Genomic DNA, 9,009 nt, shown 5'->3' on the forward strand with positions numbered 1-9,009 from the left:
CGAGGCATCCACCTTGGGCAGATGTTGGACGACATGAAAAGGTAGCAAATTGTCAAGCTCTTTACACTGTAATTATTGCACTTTATTGCCAGGGAGTAGAAGAGATGCTTGTGGGGTTTTCTGTCTCAGGGGCCCAAATAACTTGGTCTGGGGTGGGGTACTATGCATCTTCATTTGTTGGGGGGACATGGTGCCATTTGTCTGAGGCAAGCAAAATAGCTTGGCCAGCTCTGGCTCCTCCCTTTCCCTTCAATTTGCACCTTCCTCCTCTGTAGCAAAGGAAGGAAATGGGAGCAAAGGAAGCTCCCAGCCAGGACAGTATTCAACACATTCAGGTATTTATTTCAGTAATGATATATTTCAAATATATTCTTTGTCCACTGGGCAAGCAGAAATGCTTTCACTGATGGAACAATCTCCTTACGTTGAATTATACCCAATTATTTTTCCTTTTGTAAGTGAGCCCAGAGTTTCTTGTCTTTGGTGATTTCTGAAACTTCCAAACACTTAAAATGTGACTTGTTGTTTGTTTTTTAATCATATGGGTCAATGAAGGCAGATAGTGATATTGGTTTCTCTCCCCCCCTTCACCCTTGCAGAACACACATGCAGATCCATAATAACAAATTGAGGACCAGTAGAGGTCAAGAAAAAATAACTGGCAAATCCAAATTGATGATAGACTGGAACCAATAGGGTTCACACATCCATCCCATAATAATACATTTGCAGAGCAAATATTGTGCGGACTAGAAGTTAAGTGAATGAACCCCTCGCTTGGATTTTGTCCTGCCAAACAGCCTCCCTGTCTCTCTAGATGTGTGTGGTCACAATGGGCAAAGTGGCTTGCACAGCAGTTAGGACTACAGTTGTAGTCCAGCACATCTTGAGTGCATGAGGATGAGTAAGGCTCTTCTATGGTGTGTACTAGCTTGGCCCCTTCCAGCTTATTTTGCTTCTCTCCATGGCTACAAAAATAGATTCCTGCAGGGTTATTTTCTATCAGCATAGGTATCTGATAGCCAGAGTGAGTCAGAAAGAAATGCCATCCTTGACATTTCTGATACACCGCATAAAGATGCTGAGTAACATCAATTAGCTTTATTACAGGCAGACAATACACCTTAAAAATGCACTAGGATAAGGTGAATCTTAATGCAATAGCTATTTTATTCAAGTATAGTAACGTACACAAAGGAGACCATTGCTTCAGGTGCAAGGTGTACACTTGCATATGGCATAGATCCTGTTCAGCTACGAGTTTGTCTCGCTGGATTGTTGCTGTTGAACTGTTGTGCAGTCATTTTCCTGGACCTTGGGGTATGCATAGGATGATAATAACTTACTAAGTGAGCACATCTGGGCAAACTCTAACTAACCTACCCTATCTCAGCTTAACCAACCACATAGATTGTTGTGCTAAAAAAAGGGCTAGAGAGAACCATGTATGCAATGTGTGGGGAACCTTTTGCCCTCCAGATGTTGATGAATTACAACTCCCCTCATCTCTGGCCACTGGTCATACTTTCTGGGGCTGATAAGAGTTCTAATTCAGCAACATTTGGAAGGCCAAAGGTCCCTCACTTCTGAACTTTATGGAATAAGACATATCATGTTGTGTGTTTCCTGGCCTCACCAGTCAATGATATGAAGTGGGCAATCATGCACAGAAATATAATCTTTTTTATACTTAACTATGTAAAATGAAATTTGACTTTAATACAAAGCTCCATTTGAGAATAAACTTCAGTATGAAAGAATCCACTATTTCAAACTGAATACTCAGAGAATATTCAGAGAAAATTAGCATTTAAATTTTGGACGGTGAACTATTTTAGGAAACCCTCCAGATTGCCTTTAACTTATATACTGTTCTGTAAGACTACAAAACAAATTTTCTACCACCAAGAGAGGAGTTAAAAAGCTTTTTATTCCACTGTGTAGTTTCTTCAGTTGTAAGCCACCTTAAGGACCACTTAAATGAAAAGATGGGATATAAATCTTTAAAATAAACAATAAATCTTTGAACTCAGTTTGAGATGTGATGCCAGAGGGCTGAGATTTCAATGCTAAATATTAATCTGAGCATGGCTCACTGCAGTTAAAATAATAAAGCAAAAAGGCAGTGAATTAATCAAACTTCAAAAATAGAGCCTACTGAATTATAACACCAATTAATAATTTATGATAGCAGCACATGATACGACAGTTCCCAGATCAGAGAGACCAAAGAAGAGAAGAGGCATTTGATAAGCTTTGGATAAAGATAGAAACTGATCCAGCAAGTTTTAAAAGGTGAACTTTCCACACAATATCAAGTAGGGTGTTTTTTTTTTGCCGAGTAAGAGCCTGAGAGCCAACTGAGCTTTCTTCCTGAGGAAATCTTAAGGATCTACAGTTCAGCCAGTGGCTTCTTAGTAGTTTGCAGCCAAGAGAAGGTGAGATGTTTCGAAGACAGTAAAATAAGGTAGAGCTTACCCACTGCTCTTATTCAATCTGTTTTCAGGACTCCACAGGAGTACGTACAGTATATGAAAATGTAGCTACTGTACTTCTTTCGGTGTATTTGAAGCTGCAGAGTTTATTGTCTGCCAATAAGCATTCAAGTCTTGAACCTGTCCATCCAAACCTAGAGAGCGAAGGTGGACATGCACCTCCTCTGCAAATGCCCCTTTTTCCCCCTTCTGCTGGAAAAAAACCACCCTATTGGTAGCAGATGGCCAAAGCGGGAATCACAGCTGCTGATTGAGCCCAACAAGCCCTATCTGCTTTCCACCTCTTTCTTCTGAGACATGCTGCAAGTGGCAAGGTTTTGTGACTGTAATAACCTATTTGACATGGAAAGAAGAGTTTTATGACATCATATCACATTCATCTCACCCACCCGTAATGCTACCACTGAATCCAACATAATTGAGACAAGGTCAGTGCAAGCATGTGGAGGTTCTTGTGTAAGTACATGTCTGTCTTTTGTAGATATTTACTGAAGCATTATCCATTGGATTTTAGCACAACGAATGCAAATTTGCTTACTCATTTGCCGTGCATAGTCTAGTGCCTTCTATCTTGAGGTCATTCTTCTGTTGCAGAGATACTGCATTTCTGAGCGACAGAATGTGTTGTATTTCGTACCTGATGAAATGTGATGCTTTCCTGGCTTAGACAGTGCATCCATCGCTGGAATGCTGTTGCACAACTGGCATGCCATTTAACTAATACTGTCTATGATGACATAACTCTGAACGATATCTGGAAAGGTTTACAGCCAAGGGAACTTTACAAGGTGCTGCTTATCGTCTGAGCTTTCTTTTCTAACTAAATGCAAGCTGTACGCCAGGTATGGGAATCTTTGGGCTCCCACTTGTTGCTGAACTATAACTCCCATCATCCCATGCCATTAGAGTGTTCAACAACACCTGGAGGTCCAAATGTTTCCCACACCTGCTGTGCATCATAAAGTAAGTTTAATAGGAAGAGTATTGCAATCCAGTCCTAGAATTCAGTCCATTAGACTCTGAATTTGAAAACCTGACAAAATGTAATGCTAATCATTACAAAAATGTTCAGTTTGATAAATTCATGTTTCTGCGCAACTGCGGCAGAACTTGCAAATGGAAATATGTGAAACAATTGTTGTGGGTAAGTTACTGCAGGTCAGTTCATCTTTCCCCCTTTCAGGCATTCCCCTTTCCTTTGCTCTCTAGCATTTAAACTGTACACATAAACACCGAGCATGTTTCTATATTGTACATGCCTCACCAGCACATCGATCTTATTTTTTTATGAATCACTTTCAGTTTATTGTGTAATATCTGCAGTTCCAATTGCAGTAATTTGGACAGTACTAGGATGATATAGGTATTGATCCTGAAACACAGTAAATATTTTGTATCATATGATTTAGATGAGTCTGTTTTACTCAGACTGAATAGCACTGTAGACACTGAGAAAACAAATTTATACAGCAAAATTCTTTCAATCAATACTGTGTCATCTAGAACTGACTCATATCTAACCCATCACCTTCTGCTCAGTCTGACATTGAAGTCTCCCAGTCCTATTTCTATGATGTCTGTTACCAATTTATACTGTCGCATCTTGTAAAATAACTGCTCAGGCTCTGTTTCTCTAACATCTACTGTATCTCTCCAGTTACCCTTTATTCTCCTCTCATATTACTATCCCAAAACCTGATTAGAACAGTTGCTTGTAGCCCTGTGATCATCCCAAGGCAAATCTATTTTGACTTGGTTTTTGCTAACACCCAGAGACCATGATAGTGCCAGGCTCGCTGGCTACCCCCATGCCTTCATTCAAAAATGCATCCTTCCAATGCTTCTTTTCATTAAAGAAACAAACAAACCCTGTCAAGTTTCATCAGAGGTATTTGCATAAAATATGCAGTTTGACCCAGAGGAGGACTGTGTCACACTTTAGTATTGTTATCCAAAGCTACTAAAATGCACTGTTTTGCATCTTATGCCACTTTCTGATTTTCTCTATGTACTGTACTCCCTGTGTGCATAATTAATCCTTGTGGTGTTAAGGCAAGAATCATGGTTTGTCCCTGAAGAGTTGAAAAACTAGTGAGAAATAGATACTTTAAAGAAACTCGTATTTATGTAAAAAAAAAAAAATGTATAATCACATTTCAACTTTTCATTCCACCCCATACCACAGTCTTGTTCTCTTTTCTTTTCTTCTCATGATGTTCCAAGAGATTCCACCTATATTTCTCTTTTTTCGCTAATGCAGAAGAAACAAGTGAAAACAGAAAGATGGGTGGGAATCTTGTTTAAACTTACATGGGGAACTGAATCCCCTGCAATGTGATAGCATCACTGGGGCTCTATTAAACTATAATCTAACTCGTTTCCTGATGAATCACTAATCTGCCTCAGCTCTAAAAATATCAGCCAGGAAGTAAAGAACAATAGGGAAGGTACTGTGAGCCCTTCACTGAATTACTATCTTGATTATATATGTAACATTTTCATTGCCAAGAAAAAGTGAGCATGTCATGTTTGATGCCCCACAACTGCCATAGAAAAAATATATCTTCCAAACAGACTGTTTACTGAGCCATCAATTTCTCTAGCACAATGCTGGCACCATTTATTACAAATCACAATGTAAGATTCAAAGAAACCTTAAATAATCCATATGCTAATGTCACCAAGCTCAATGAATGAACATGCTCTGATCCTGCAGCTTTAAGAATTGTGTTAGTGGCAAAATTCACTAAGTGGCACAGCTTTTCCCATCACAAAGCCACAGTGATGGAAGAAGTCATGCCCATGATACAGTTGTCTATCCACTGTAACACTTTTGGATCAATTTTATACACACTTCATCAATAATTCCTACTGCGTTCTGATCATCTGAACATGGTACTGTAATTGTAAATACGAAACTGGAACCACCCGCAGATCAAATTAAACCTTGAGACCGTGAGCCATGCTATATGATTATAAAGGTAAAATATTGCCCACAAACTGCAATGTAACGCCCAGAAGGGTAACCATGTTGGTCTGCTGCAGAAAAAAGGGCAAAGAGCACCTAAAGCCTCTCAGACTTCTAATAACCACAAAAGTTCATGCCATATCAAGTTGGTTAGTCTTTCAGGTGCTGCAAGACTGCTTATCCTTTTTTTGCTACAAGTTAACTAAAACTGGGAAGGTATTGTATGTTGCAATTGTGAAAGCATCTGAATATGTCTCTCTGCAGTCAGTTCAGTTATGAGTTCTGTAATATATTCAGTCCTATTAATACTCACTTTATTCTGGTAAAGGTCAACCGTAAGGCTGGAATCCTGCCTGGAAAGTATAAGACGCTCTGAACAAAATGGCATTTACTTCTGAGTTAAAATGCATAGAATTGGGTGAATACTTGCTGGTCCACTGCAGAAAAAGCAGGTTTTTGTTTCAATAGTGCACAGCATTCTTCATTTTTGGGCGCTTCCATGCTAGCCATTTACTTCATGCTTGCAGTGTCCCAGGCACTCATTTGTAGGTATATTTCCACACGACGTCATGCTGGAGTTGAGCATGTCCTGATTCAAACCCCTCCCCCACCTAACATATTATATAGCTTTACCTAAGGGGGGGGGGAGATAAGACCAGTAAAATCACAAAAACTAGAGAATTCAAAGTGAAACTATTTTATATTGTTGTAAATCGCCCTGTGATCTTTGGATAATTCAGATGCAGCTCTCTCTCTCTCTCTCTCTCTCTCTCACACACACACACACACACACAGAGAGAGAGAGAGAGAGAGAGAGAGAGAGTCCTGTGTGAGTTATTGTGCCGCCAATAATAGAGGCACACCAGGTTTTTCAATGAAGCATAAGTCCAACTCCACCATGAAAGAAAACATTCAGGTCCAGCCGTCACCTCCATCCACTACCATAGGTGCTGCATGAGTTATAAGTGTGGGCAGACAGTGACAACTGTACAACAGTGAGCTTCATGTGGGCATACAATGCCAAAATTCCTGCTGTACTTTGTGATTTGTACATACGCTCAATGAGGTGAAGCAGATAGTCAGTGGGAAGCATTAAGAAAGGGGGAGGGCCTATCATATGCAAAACAGGCACACTGAGTCATGCACTGGTGTGGAGAGGACACAGCAGACGTAAATACTTAAAATTCAAAAAGGTGTGTGCCATTCCCGATCCAGATTAAAGCAGAACAAGGGGAGAAAGTAGCTGGCAGAAGGCTTCTGTGTAGAAGTACCCTTAATAATTACTGCTTCACAAAGCGGAGGGCTGAATCCTGAAACAAAGTCACTGCTGGTGCTGAGTCCTACTGCAAATTAAGGCTTGATGGAGTATGTCAGGAGTATTTTGAGCCTAACTGCTCAGTAGTAGAAAGCAGCAGGGCTCCAGCTTGCTTTGAAACCATCTAGGGGTTATTGCTCCTGATTCACCAGATGTGAATTAGGCTGTGGCTGTTCAAGGGGGTGAAGGGAATGCACTCTTTGGGCTCACAAACACTCTGTGATGGTGGTATCAGCATTGTTAAGGCATTTCTACAACAGATAAAAAGCTGGACATAGTATATATGCAGTTCAGGAAACTGATCAGAAGAAATGTCTGAATATGAGACTCCCCACAATACCTAACACTAAGAAATCAAGATGTTAAGTCCGAGCACTGCAAATTTCTCCTGTCTTCTGTTCTCACCTTGGTCCCCTCCTGTCTATTCAGTACTCTGCTTTGACATGCAACACCTCTGCTTAGAATCTTCATAGCCTCGTCCCTTTCTGATTGCTCTGCTTTTGAATCCTGTACATCCCTGCCTATTTATTTACTTATGTCCAGGACAAAGTATCTAGGTGAACATAACATATCCATAAAACTGCAAAAATACTTAGCCAATACCTGGACAATGATGCACAATAACTGATGGTTGAGCTATACATCTTAAAAATCCTTAAGCAGGCTTAAGTAGCCATCTGAAATGAAATGATTCTTGCTAAAGAGTAGTAGGCAAGAAGTTTAGTGTGTGCAGACAATAAATGTCCTCTGCTTTGTAGAAGCAAGGCAAACATCACGTGGCACCCTTAACTGTGCCTTTCTGGCTGAATATAACGATGGAGCAGATTTATATGTGGCAAGGCAGTGCCTCAGTTAACTGGTCCCAACCTGTTCAGGGTTTTATATATTTCTAGCAGTACCTGGAATTTGGTCCATTAACATTTAGACAACCAATGCAGATCCTTATGCAGAAGTGCTATATACTGTTGATGGGAATCCCCCACCAGCAGCCAGACTGCTGCATTTTACACAAATTGTGGCTTCTACACCAAACACAAGGGAAGTCCCACATAAAGTACAGGTAGTAGCATACCGTAATTTTGAGATTACCAATGCATGAAGCACAGTGACCAAGCTATCATGATCCAGGAATGGCTGCAGTTGTCTTAACATATGAAGTTTATAGAAGGTGCTCCTAGCCACTAAGACCACTTGGGCCTCTGGTGATAAAGATGGTTGCAGAAGGACCTCAACACTTCAGACCTGTTTCCTTAGCACAGGGGTCAGTAAACTTTTTCAGCAGGGGGCCGGTCCACTGTCCCTCAGACCTTGTGGGGGGCCAGACTATATTTTGAAAAAAAATATGAATGAATTCCTATGTCCACAAATAACCCAGAGATGCGTTTTAAACAAAAGCACACATTCTACTCATGTAAAAACACCCTGATTCCCGGACCGTCCGCAGGCTGGATTCAGAAGGCAATTGGGCCACATCCAGCCCTCGGGCCTTAGTTTGGGGACCCCTGCCTTAGCATAACCCCATCGAGGACAGGAACTTTACCTGTCTCCTAAACGCAGAAACCACTCACCCACTGTGCCTCCATCTTACTGGGACTCAAACTCTGTTTATTGGCCCCCATCCATCCCACCACTGCATCCTGGCATTGGTCCAGGGCTTGCAGTCTCACCTGATTCAGATGTTACAGAGGAGAGCTGAGTGTCATCAGCATACTGATGATTTCCCACCCGAAAATTCCTAATGAAGCCCCCAACAGATTTATATACCTATTTAAAAGCATTGGTGATAAAATGGCGCCCTATGACCTTTACTCATCCATCCCCATAATCCTCAATTGTCCCAAGTCTCCTACTTTCTCAAATGAGTCCATCCTTTGTCCGTTGCTGACCCTTTGGCCTACAACTGACACCCAGAAGGACACTGCATTATTTCCTTGAAATCTCTCTCAAAACTCACTTTTTTGAGCGAAGCCTGGGCAATTAATTTCACACTGACCTGAAATCAAGCTTAAGTACTAAAATAAACACATTTTATACTCCTGGCTCCATCTTCCTCTGCTGCTGCCTGCCCTGTATCAAACTGGAAACTCTTCCAAGCAGAGATGTGTCTTCTTATATTTTGTAATGCACTGTGTCTGTGGATGGTACCGATGATGACAATGATAATGGTGAACAGGTCAACATGGCAATATTGACCAAGTCAGCGCCAAAATGGGACAGAAAGGAAGATGGGA

This window comes from Lacerta agilis, chromosome 10 (assembly GCF_009819535.1).
Source record: "Lacerta agilis isolate rLacAgi1 chromosome 10, rLacAgi1.pri, whole genome shotgun sequence".
Classification (NCBI taxonomy): domain Eukaryota; kingdom Metazoa; phylum Chordata; class Lepidosauria; order Squamata; family Lacertidae; genus Lacerta; species Lacerta agilis.